The sequence below is a fragment of the Gymnoscopelus microlampas genome, assembly GCF_963454915.1.
Source record: "Gymnoscopelus microlampas genome assembly, chromosome: 16".
NCBI lineage: Eukaryota > Metazoa > Chordata > Actinopteri > Myctophiformes > Myctophidae > Gymnoscopelus > Gymnoscopelus microlampas.
Window position 1 is genome coordinate 1,586,397 of NC_139953.1, and position 13,240 is coordinate 1,599,636.

Sequence of the window (13,240 nt, forward strand, 5' to 3'; positions counted from 1 at the left end):
TAAAAGAAAAAGAGAGAGCTTGAAACTTACTGAGTTCCAGGTGGTCCCCTGGTTCTTGTTTAAGGTAGTCTTCTGTTTCTTGTTTAAGGTGGTCTTCAGGTTCTTGTTTAAGGTAGTCTTCAGGTTCTTGTTTAAGGTGGTCTTCTGGTTCCTGTTTAAGGTGGTCTTCAGGTTCTTGTTTAAGGTAGTCTTCTGGTTCCTGTTTAAGGTGGTCTTCAGGTTCTTGTTTAAGGTAGTCTTCAGGTTCTTGTTCAAGGTGGTCTTCAGGTTCCTGTTTAATAGAAACAGTCCTGGCTGGAGAACTCATCTTCACCTGCAGTCTGGACTCCACACACTGGTCTGGAATGAAGGAATATAATTAGGACTCTAAAGGTTTCATGACATTCAGTTTTACAGCACATTAAAAGTCTTGGTCATGGTCCTTAAAACGTGTATAAAAAGTTGTAGCTGAAAATTCCACTCCAGTTAGCCATTGCAGGTGTTTTTCTCTTACATTTCGAAAGCCTTTTCAACTGCAATGAAAAAAGAAATCTTTGCCTGCGGGTGTCGCTGTTGAGGGATTTTGCCTGTCAATCATCGCCTCTTCTCCGCCCGAATGAATGTTATAGAAGCTTTAATGATGAAGTACTCAATGTGACATGCATAAGGACTTAAATGATAAGGACTTTGATATGACATGAATAAGGACTTTAATATTAGGGACTATGATGTGACATGGATATGAAATTAATAATGATTATGATGTGACGTGAAAAGGGACTTTAACGTGACATGGGTTGTCGATGAAGATTATTTTAACCAGTATGTTCATTAATGCTGGATAAAATGGACTATATTTGATATCACAATACTATTTGATATCACAATTATGATGTTAATATCCAATAACTAGTAGAGATGCCGCGATCCGATTAACAGATCGGATATCGGCCCGATATCAGCTAAAAAATGGATATCGGATTGAATCGGATCGCAGGAAAATGACAGATTAAACACTGCGATTAAAACACATACTCCAGTACTTCACTCCAGCACTTCTAACCAGCACGTTGTGAAACTTTTCTGGAGAGGTTATGTTCTCTGTTTGAGTAATATCACTTGATCAATACTTTTTTAACATTTAGTTTTAACATAAAATCAATAATAAAAAGTAAAGATAAAAAGCGAGGAGCATGGACCGCGGTCGTGGCCGCGCGCCACATGTTGTACGGGCTGACACATGCAAGCAATACAGAAGTGCGCAGCGCGTCCTTATCAAGACTCCATTAACATTCTCCGTCACTGTCATCCACACAAGTATGTTTATAAATACCATGTGACTGTTAAGTTATATCACCAGCCGATCAAACAATACGATTTGAAACGCAAATGACATATTCTGGCTGAATTAACAACACTGGCTTTTGCGACGCGAGCCTCTCTCGCAGTATAAATCAGGGGCCAAGGATTCAGTTAGTGATGTCACATCATCGACGAATCCTTGGTACCTTTATGCCGTTCTACTTCCGTGTCGCATAGCGAAGACATTACGGTTGAATCCTTGGTATCTTGATCCTAGCCTTTAAACGTGTGTTTACATCAGCGTCACTACACGCTGTATTTTGATTTTTTCCACGCTCGCGCTAATGAAACACTAAACAGGATTATTATTTCATGTCAACATTCAAGTACAGCTATCAGAAGATGTAACTCAGGTAAAGTAATGCGTCACTCTGCAAGTTTAACTAAAGTTTTCCACCTGTACAAAGTCATTTCTGATAGACATAGAGTACAGACGTTCACCAAGGCTAATAATACAAACGTAATGATCCTTTCCTTGTCTATATATCGCCATTTAAGGCAATGATATAACATTATGTAGTGACTTGGTATTAGTAACATATACATAGCAGCCACCAAGCCAGTCAATGAGTTTTGGTGGTGATGAGCCCCCCCCCCGGAACATTTTATGAACTGTCAGCAGGTCCGTGGTAACAGAAAGGTTGGGAACCCCTGGTGTTAATCATTAACCCACAGGATTTATTATTGTCCGTCTTATTAAAAAAGACAATGCCTACATAAAAGGGAAACTTAGATGGCGTCTTTTGCAACATAATAGGCCTAGATGTCCATAAGCTCTTTACACTGATGGGGACGCATTTGGGATAAAAGAGAAAGTGATTCAGACACGGAGCAAAATACTTTTCTTTTCTTTTTTCTGAGTGGTGTGCGGAGCGAGAGGTGCGCGACGGGCGCAGGCGGGGGGGGGGGGGGTTTGGGGCAGACAGGGGGGGGGGGGGGGTCAACATGAGATAGACAGTATAGAGACTATTATGTGCCTTATCGGATCGGAATTAAACGGAATCGGACCGGTTTTGATGCTGTCTGATCGGAATCGGATTGGATCGCAAAAACCTTGATCGCAGCACCTCTAATAACTAGATATTCATTGTATTATAACTGAACCAGTTTCTCCCAAGTCCCACACATCAAAACACACACACACACACACACACACACACACACACACACACACACACACACACACACACACACACACACGTGCGCACACACGCACAACACACACACATCAAAACACACACACGCACACACACGCACACACACACACACACACACACACACACACACACACACACACACACACACACACACACACACACACAGTAGCCCAGGAGTCTCTGAAGCAGTGGCATGTCCTACTCTGCAAAATCACGAGTGTCAATTCAACTCTGAGGGTGTAAACATGGATTTTTTTTTGACACTGTCAAGAGTGAAATTAACACTCTAACACTAATACGAAATTAGGGATGTTCCCAGTGATCACTTTCACTGACGTGTACACTACATTTCTGAAAACTTTTCTTTGAATAGTTGAAAGTGTATTAATTAAAATTAACATCCATAAAATAGCCAAAACTTAACACATTTCAATCTATAAAGCCAAATCTCATTTGAAAAAAATATTGAGAGTATATGAAAGCCATTTGGTACTCCCACATGATTAATTACATCATGCCAGTGCGCTGCGTAAAAGTAGGTCAGATCAGAGTTAGTTCAGAGTCACTCCAGCAGAGCTGGTCTGACTCTGAAACACACTACTGACTGACCAGCTCTCCCTAAAGTTCAAACCATAATATGACATGTAGTATTGGATTTTCAGTCAAATAGTTAGGATTAGGCCTACTCTGCATTCTCCATGTTCTCACCTCAAAAAACTATATTCATTCTTCAAATCAATCGGATCACAAGAGGCAGTGGGCAGTACGAGTTGATTCACATCCGGTAGGTGTTTATATTAGATGTGATTTCTCCATCGTGACACTTTCCCATAAAAAACTCACACGATCTTTGCTCTTTTTTTCAAATCGACCAGTGTCTCTAGCAACTTCAGCTAGATTCACTCAATGCACTGGGACGTGAACGATGCCAAGCAGAGGCAGCAGCTACAGGTGACCAGCAGTGCGCAAAACAGTGTGACAGGCTGCGCAAATACTTAATTAGCTTATTTTGCCTGTTAAAAGCAACATTCTAATAAAGGGTCCAAAATGGAAATGTGTGTCTGTATATACTTTTAAAAATAATACTCTAATCTAAAAAATAAAATAAAATCTAGCAAACATTATTCTTTAAATTGCAAATTTGAAACAGTCCCATACCTGGCAACCTTGGAAAGTGTTTTTCAGTATAAACACTGACACACTTCAGCACCATATAGTTTTGAACTCAAGTCATTTCTCCACTCCGCTCCTGACGTTATTCAACATAAATCTGCTTTTCATTTTGGGTCATAGAAATATCCTGTACGACTTTACTACAGCTTTAAAACAGCAGTAAATAAAACAGTACATACCTGTACAACTTCACTACAGGCTGCATCCTTGCATCAAACAGTCCACGTCCCTCGTCCATTTCTCGCTGTTTCTCTGACAACGTTGAATATCTTTTGGAGGCCATCTCTCTAGATACTGTAGACCTCTCCCTGTGGTGCGCTGTGGAAAAAAAACAATAGAAAGACCTTTTAGTTATCATTCAGTAGCTGTAGTTAACATACAGAAAACATAATTAAAACCCGCCAGCTACCATTGGTGTGTAGATTTCCTCTTTGCTTGGGCAATTAGGGAGACTAACCAGCAACTCTGGCATGTGAACTAATAGGCTCTATGCACAGCAGCCATATGGGAAAGAAATTGGGCCTCTTCTTACTTCCTTCACAGGTGTTACCAATGATACTAATGAAGGCTCTGTTCCATTCTAGTCAGGGTGCTGATATTGTGCATGTTGGCTCACTAGAAACACTCCATTTTGGTTCCCAAATGGCCCCTTATGGTGGGTGTGTAACTCTGAGAGTGTACAAATGGAACCAAATGGACTTCGAACTTTTTACTGTACATATTTTAGTTTTTCTTATTTTTCAATTCTTAACTGTTTATGTAATGTATGCATAGTAGTGTATATCTGTCATTTAATGTCACTATGAATTGAGTACAAAAGGACCCCATTTGAAACAAGCCATTATACTTTCATGGGATTTTTAATCCTATTTAGTTGACCTTGTATTTACTGTCCTTTCATGTGCTCAAACTTCTAAATAAAATATGTAATCAATCGGTGTAGTGCCTCAGTAAACTAGGATCGCAGGGAAACCAAGAATCTAGCATCAGTCTAAACAATATCCTACTATAATTCTAGTAACCTCACGGCGGAGTCTTCGTTGGTCGTTGGTTGGGGGGACTCTTGATCAAACTGCGCATGCGTCGTTGCCAGGTTTCGCGAGAGAAACAAGCAGCAAGGTCTATGAAAACGAGGCCAAACCAAACGAACCCTACAAGCAACGAGGTCTATGAAAAGAAGGCCAAACGCAGCGCCTTCACACATATACCTTGCCTATTGGAAAACAGCCGATCTACAAGCTCACAATGCGTCCCCACACCCACCTGCACTTTCACAACCAACGCCAAAACACAACACCACCAATATTCCCACTACAGCGCTTACAATATGCCTACATGGCAACTTAGCCTGCTTCCACACCATAGACCCCGCCCCCATTCTCTGACTGCATTCAGTGGAAAGACAGCAGAGCAGATTTTTCTCGCACACACCAAAAGTCTGCTCTGCTCTGCTGTGCATGGTGTGACATCATGCACATACGCACACGCGCACTTTTAGATCCAGTACTATTTTAAAAGTCTGCGTATGGTGTAGCCGCTATCATTGATAATCACTTGGATCTAAACAAACGCGCTGGACGATCTCTGTGTGTGTGTGTGTGTGTGTGTGTGTGTGTGTGTTTCGACGGGGGACGGTGTTTGTGTGTGTTCTCTGCCTCCACGACGGGATGTGCGCGTGTGTGTACACACGACTACACCATTGGTTCTCAAAGTGGGGTCCGGGGACCCCCAGGGGTCCTTAAGGGAGTTCCAGGGGGTCCCCAGCTAAATGATAGATTAGGCACCAAATGGACCCTTTTGGGTCTGTAACTCTGAGTGTACAAATGGAACCAAATGAACTCTAAGGGGTCCATTTGGTTCCATTTGTACACTCAGAGTTACAGAGTTACAGAAATAAACATAGACTTTACTATAGAAATTGGGGTCCAAGACATAGAAATGCCATTAAATGGGGGTCCATAGCCCTAATGCATGTCAAACTGGGGGTCCTTGAAATTAAAATGGTTGAGATTCACTGCTAGAGCCGTTCGCACACGCGCACTTTTAGATCCAGTACTATTTTAAAAGTCTGCGTATGGGGGACTCGCGTATCCGCGCGCCTGGTGTAGCCGCTATCATTGATAATCACTTGGATCTAAACAAACGCGCTGGACGATCTCTGTGTGTGTGTGTGTGTGTGTGTGTGTGTGTGTGTGTGTGTGTGTGTGTGTGTGTGTGTGTGTGTGTGTGTGTGTGTGTGTGTGTGTGTTGTTTACCCTTTTGTATACATCGTATCCCAAAACTAATGGTAGATTCTAAACCGCACGGATGTTTAAGGTTTGGTCGGCTGCATAATATTTTAGGTCGCCAGCGAAACTACCCGTTTAAATCGCTTATTTAGTCAGCCTGTGGCCATGTTTCCCATTGGAGCCAAACCGGGAGCAGTACTGGCAGCGGACGCTACACAGTACACACCAGACTTTTCAAAGCGAGCGTATGCGTTGTGCGTACCGTTTGTTTAGATTCAATTGCTTATCAATGACACCGGCTACACGAGGCGCGCGGATACGTGCATCCCCCACTTTTGCATGTCAAGGACCCCCAAATTGACACTTATTAGCCCGCGGACCCCCATTTGAAAAGATAAGCCAGGGACCCCAATAAGAGAAGGTTTATACGGCTTTCTAGCAGTGATTCTCAACCATTTTAATGTCAAGTACCCCCAGTTTGACATGTATTAGGCTACGGACCCCCATTTAATGGCATTTATACCTGGGGCCCGAATTTATATTATAAAATCAATGTTAATTTAACTCTGAGAGTGTGCAAATGGAACCAAATGGACACGTTAGGGTCCATTTGGTTCCATTTGTACACTCTCAGAGTTACAGAACCATAAGGGTGCATTTGGTTCCTATCCATCATTTAGCTGGGGACCCCCTGGAACTGCCTCAAGTACCCCTGGGGGTCCCCGTACCCCACTTTCAGAACCAATGGACTACACAGTACAAACTCACTTTCGATCCCTGATAAACTCTCTGTTCTCAGCGCATAAGCCAAACTGCACACTTTAGGTGCTCATATTCCCCAACGGGTATGGTCTAGTACTATTAAATGGACCAGTGGTTCTAAACCTGTGGGTCGGGGTCCCCACATGATTTTTTTTTGGGGGGGGGGGGGGGGGTCCCTCAGATCACAGTAAAGTGACAATTAAAATGATTAATACCTAAAAATATACATACATTTGTCACGCTGACTGCTTAGTCATTTGTATTATAACTGGCTTTTCAATTCCTATTCCTTATGATTTTGTGTGCATGTTTACTATTCTTTATTATTTAATTTTGAGTTGCAGTGTTTAGAAGCCAGTCTATGGTAGCAGACAGTGTCAGCAGTTCAGCATGGAGGACTCCCATTGGATAAGTGAGTGGAACAGGTGCAGGGCATGAGCTAATTATTAGGAAGGCTCTCCTATTTAACGGTGTGGTTTTGTGTGGTGTTTCCCCATATATGGGCACTGTTGTGTAACAAATTATTGAAAAGAACTGAAAAAATAAAATAAAAAATACCAGTACTGCATCAAAAGTAATCAAAAAACAATACTATAAAAACTGGTCAAACATTAGCCAAATTGTCAAATAATATAAGGAGGCAAATATCTTGAAAATAGCTGATCTACAAGCTCACAGCGCCTCGCAATGCGTTATTATTTTCACAATTTCTTTCACAATTTCTATCTGTGGAACAGTCAAACTCAGACATCCCACCTCTCCCGGAAGTTCTGGGAGTCTCCTGGGAATTAGCGTCGCTCCCGGACACCCACGAGCGACCGTAAATCTCCCGCAAATGCCGACCAGGCGATCAAATTGTGGATTTGCGGGAGGACGGCTCCTATTCACTTCTCATTACTCAGATCCTGTCTAGAGCCCGCCTACTGTCTCGGTTTGCACATATGAGGCTCACACAGACCGGGTCTGCAACCTTCTTTGTTCTCATTCGTCGCTGAACTGTCAATCTGACAAAATGAATTAATGTCATTCACATTCGCTGTGGGAGGAGTGGGCATCTAAAAGTGACCAACCACTTGTCTCGGAGAGAGAGAGACGGAGAGAAAAAAAGGAGTTAACCGTGTCTAAAATACTAACTTTTGCCCGTTGCACTGTATGTAACAGTGACTTCTCTCAGCTCTAATGACTGCAAAAGGCACGTCGAGGTATGTTAAGCTGCCAACATTGTTGATGAAGCTCAGCTAAAACACTTATGTCTTCTTTGTAGCTTTGATTGAATACTTTAACAGTTTGCCAAAAAAGCACAGCGCAACTGCTGCTGCCAATTTATTATCTACATCAATTTTGATGAGAGAAATCAAAGCTAAAAACGTGTGGCGAATGCATTCAAATAGCCTAGTGAAATTGGAAGATCTACAAGCTCACGAGGGGTGTGAGCTTGCCTTGTAGATCTGCTCCTGGCTTTAATAGCTACACTGATGCCCAAATAACTAATACCCCAGGCTGAAATAGTTTAAAGTGACTATGTGTATAGATAAATATCTGTTTAAGAGCTTGTAGATTTGCTAGTTTATAAGATAACTGATTCAGTGTATATTGATCAAATAAGAGATGGAGTGCTACTTGGGAGAGATAAGTAAATATCTATTTATGTGCTTGTACTGTAGATTGATATTGGTCAAATAGAGATGGTAAAATCAGGCAAACATAAGAATTACATAACATTTTAAAAAATGTATAATTAAAGAAAAAAACGAATTCAAACCGGGAAAAAAAGTATCAAAAAACAAATTAAAACCTCCCACAAATGATTTTCTCCAGGGTGGGATGTCTGCAAACTAAATGTTATAACTCAACTCATACAAGTGCTTGTCAGGGTGAAGGGGTTCCCCAGTTCAAATATGATTATTTTGGGGTGTCACTGCCTGAAAAGGTTGATAACCAATGCTACATGGTGAAAACGATGCCAAACCGGTGGAAAAGCAAACACGCAGTGAAACTACACACAAGCTACTGGGAAATGTAGTTCAGTTCAGCTAGTAGCTAGGCTGACACTATGTAGCAGAATATAGTAGCTTAGCCACACATGTAGCAGCTAAAGTATCTTAGCTACATAGCTAAAGTAGCTTAGCTACATGTAGAGCTACAGTGTATCTAGGCTGGTGTTGAACGTCATGTAAGCATGTAATCATAGGCTACGGTGAAGTCGGACTGAATGACTGAAACGTTTTTTTTTTTTTTTACTCTCTTGGTGTGGGGATTATCTGGCACATGTATGTATCTGTTATGAAAGAACAAGAAGATAAATTGTATCATGAGTGAAACGGCTATAGAGCATCGCAGTTGCGCCGAATCCGGGTGCCGGAAGTAAATACTCAATGCATTTTTCCCATTGACTTTTCCAAAAATATTTATATCAATGAATTTAAGCCTAGAATCAAGCCATCCAGGATTCTGGTGAATCATGACCATAAAACCTTTTTTTCTGTGATTTTTTAAATTTTATATTTAATGATATGATATACTATGTTTAATAAATACCCTTTGTTTTGCCGTTTTCAAAAAAGTTTTTTCACATAATCAAACGTTTTATGGTCATGATTCACCAGGATCCTGGATAGCTTGATTCTAGGCTTAAATTAATTTATATAAATATTTTCGGAAAAGTCAATGGGAAAAATGCATTGAGTATTTACTTCCGGCAACTGGAAGTGGGCGGGAACTGCGACGCTCTATAGCCAGGCTCTCTCCCCACCCGCACCCCCGCCCCCTTGGTAAAAAAAACCTCCTCAGGAAAAGGCTGTTCGCCTCCGAGAACAGACTTTCAACAACACAAAACAGCCTGTGTTTAGGTGTGTAGCGAAATGGTTTTGTTTATTTTCACTACTGTTGGGAGCCCTCGCAGGGCAGTGGAATAGGCTCTATTCACAGCAGCCATATTATGAAGACATTCACAGGTGTTGCCAATGATACTAATGAAGGCTCTGTTCCATTTAGTGTAGTACAGTGGTTTCCACGACCCCCATAACTCTGAGAGTGTACAAATGGAACCAAATGGACCCGTAACACACCTGTAAGGGGCCATTTGGAAGCCCATGAGGGTCCCTGGACCCCAACTGTAGACCCACTGGTGTGGCAGAGTGTTTCCAGTGGGCCAACATGCACAATATCAGCACCCTGACTCTGTTTGACCAGAATGGAACAGAGCCTTCATTAGTATCATTGGTAACAGCTGTGAATGTCTTCACAATATGGCTGCTGTGAATAGAGCCTATTCCTTGTACAAGCGTAGCTGTAGTATACAACCCTCGTAGACGTATTTATGATTCTGACGTTTTTAATCTACGAGAGTTGTAGGGTTCACGCCCCATGGAGACCTGGATTTTCTGCACTATGCCCCGCAAAGTACTCCAAACGTGTACAAATTGAAAATAAAGGTGCTTATGTGACAAGGGTGAAATGAGGGGTTCTTAAAACTTTTGTAATTTGTTTTTATTGGTGCTTAATGTGTATAATTGCCTCATTTAACCCCACCATCTTATTATTTTGTACCAATTATTATTACGCACTGTATTGTTTATAATTGTTTTCCCCATGATCCCCTGGTCACATGTATTGAGAGACATTGAGTGGCAGAGCGGCAGTCACGCGGTCACGCCCAAGGCCACGGTCATGGCCAATGTCCCCAGACAGACTGTCACCACGGACAAATGAAAGAAGAGGGAGGTGTGGTTTGGCAGGTACAAAAGCGGAGGCGGGACCGTTTGAAAGAGAGAACAGAGCACCCAAGTGACAGAGGCGTCAGTGAGGAGAAGGACAGCAGAGGGGAAGGTTGTGCCGAGACACGGAGTAGAGGAGTGCATAGATGAAGTAGACATACCAGCCACCTAGGAGTTTGGAAGCCGAGGTGTGCCTACATTCAAAGGAGAAACCAAGAGGAGAAAGCGATCGAACCGAAGGGGAGGAAGAGGCGAGTGAGACCAGACCATATGAGAGATGAGTGAGACCAGACCATATAAGAAGCGCTGAGACTGGAAAGTGGCGATAACGTTGCATACGCAACCAACTCAGCGCCAGGTGTAAAAACCTGGCTGGCGAGTGAGTATTCGAACAAGCAACGTTGAATCCCTGTATAACCACTGCCTGAGACAACGCAAATGTATCGTGTAAATGCACAGTGAACTGGTCTAGATCTCTATAATTGCAGGCGGAGAGAAAGAAGAGAGAAGACGAAGACGACTGGCCTCAAACCCTTTCCCATCTTACCCCCATATATGGACATGCAGCATTACCCCTGAACAAACCGTGTTGAGTATCTTGAAGCACTTTATTGGCACAGCACTTTACTTGAAAAGTATTTGTTGCACAGAAACCCCCCATGCTAAGGAACCCTTGTGATTAAGCCCCGCGTAATTTGCACAACTTTATAATTTATTTTATAGTTGTTGTGTAGATTAATTGTGTTTTGTATGTTTATATAGGTTTTATTAGTATAGTGTTTATTTGATTGTTTTTAAGGCACAGAAGCCAATGTATTAGGGACCCAATAAATATGACTTACCTTTTTTTGATACACTGTATTCGTGTCCAGTTTCTTAAAGGGATATTCTCATGCCAGTGTTGTATTCTCAAAACCAAAAGTATTGAAACTTACCAGTTAACCTCGAACCTGTGAAAGCCTGAAGAAGAAGTTAAAGTGTATTCAAAGGGGACTTCCCTCTATAACAAAAGTGGCGTAGTCGACAAACAATTAGTTCAGATAGGACTCACAGTAATTACGCACCCAGCACTTTATTGTGCATTTATATTTTATTGTTGTGAGTTTTATTCTGGATTATTTATTAAAGGAGAAGAGTGCAATAGTACAAACAAATTGCAAGTCAAATGTGATACAATTTCGGCCCTGTTCACACTTACCTCAAAGCCCCAAATGTTAACTACTTCTACGGGGTAGTAGTTTAATGTAATAATCCATATCTTTCAATAAAGAAGTGTTTTAATGCCGTCTGTGGCCAATTTTGTCGGAAGTTCCCAATGGGCGGTAGTGACGGGAAGTGAGGGGGCGCATCCGGTGAAACCCGGAATTACACTAAATGTAAACAGGAAGTAAACAAGGGTGAAAAAATGGCGTTCGGCCACAGACGGCATTAAAACACTTCTTTGTTGAAAGATATGGATTATTACATTAAACTACTACCCCGTAGAAGTATTAACATTTGGGGCTTTGAGGTAAGCACCTTTATTTTCAATTTGTACACGTTTGGAGTACTTTGCGGGGCATAGTGCAGAAAGTCCAGGTCTCCATGGGGCGTGAACCTTACAACGCTCGTAGATTGAAAACATCAGAATCATAAATACGTCTACGAGGGTTGTATAGGGGCCGGGCATAGCGACGTCACAGGGTTGAGACGCCGTTAAATCAGCCCACTTTCACCGCCATCTTGAGGGAGTAGATTGACAGCTGCCACAAGTGTAGAGTAGTGTAGTGTAGTCTGTAGTCCTTTGTTTGTTGTCCAGCAAGTAGACGGTGTACATTATTATCTATCTCTAACTTGTCTGTTGCTCTAATTTAGCAATGGTACGACAGTGCTGCATTATCGGATGCAATGCCAAGGTTTCAGACGTTAAATTAAAAAAGTTAAATTGCACACATTTCCAACCGGGAGGAAAAGCTGTTGGAGATCAGATGTCGAGATATCAAAGAAACGGCTTGGCATGGGTATCTTAAATACAATGAGATTGAGCTAACAGCTAAATTGTGTTTCTCTATGTGTGGCTTCTTACTTCTTACTTTGGGCTTCTTTTTCTGTAAAGTTGCTTGTAAAATTAGTAGTTTTGTGTGGCTTATTTATAAAGTGTACTTGCTTATTTAGGCTTATTTAGGTACTTGCTTATTTAGGCTTAAAAAAAAAAAAAAATTAAAGCAGTTGTTCTCAAATCTTTTCATGAAAATGTTTTGTGCCAGGGAGCATTTGTGTTGTTAGAATGTTTTGAAAAATATTCCAAATATTCTTTATTTTATTGCAAGAGTTTTTTTTAATAACCTATGTACAAGCTCACGTGAGCTTGTAGATCGGCTATTTTCAAGTAGTCGATGTCACTAAGCCACTTCTTTTGGGCTTGTTTTCATAGACCTGGTTGCTTATTTCTCTCGCAAAATATGGCAACACTGATCGCAACAGGTCCGTTGTGCACTTTCTCAATGATCAACAATGAACAATATAAAATTAATAATAATACTTCGCTATAATAATATTATAAATATATATATAAATAATCAGTACTCAAGATGACTATATTTTATTTCGGTTACACAACTAAGCAACAAAACGTTGTTCTTTTCAGGTAAAATTAATGATTGTGACTGACTGGGCACTGTCATTACATCTGGTCTAGCCGTCTAGGGCACAGATGTAATGACTTTTTTCCAGGTAGCGTGCCTTTGCGTCTGCATTCAGCTTCTCTCTGTATGGTAACTCTCTGTCATGCATTGCCAGGTCCATCTTCTGTCCTTATATCTTCGGTCCATCTTCTGTACTTATAGCCCCTCTCAGGTCGATCACCTTGTTGATAATGTCACAG

At 41.4% G+C, this 13,240-nt stretch overlaps 1 protein-coding gene across 1 annotated transcript in view; it reads right to left on the minus strand.

Moving 5' to 3' along the window:
- The window catches only part of LOC311062582 (uncharacterized protein), a gene marked incomplete at both ends in the record, with an annotated part of 94,774 nt that overhangs the window by 3,509 nt on the left and 78,025 nt on the right, over positions 1–13,240 (minus strand). The gene's annotated exons all lie outside the window — the stretch shown is intronic.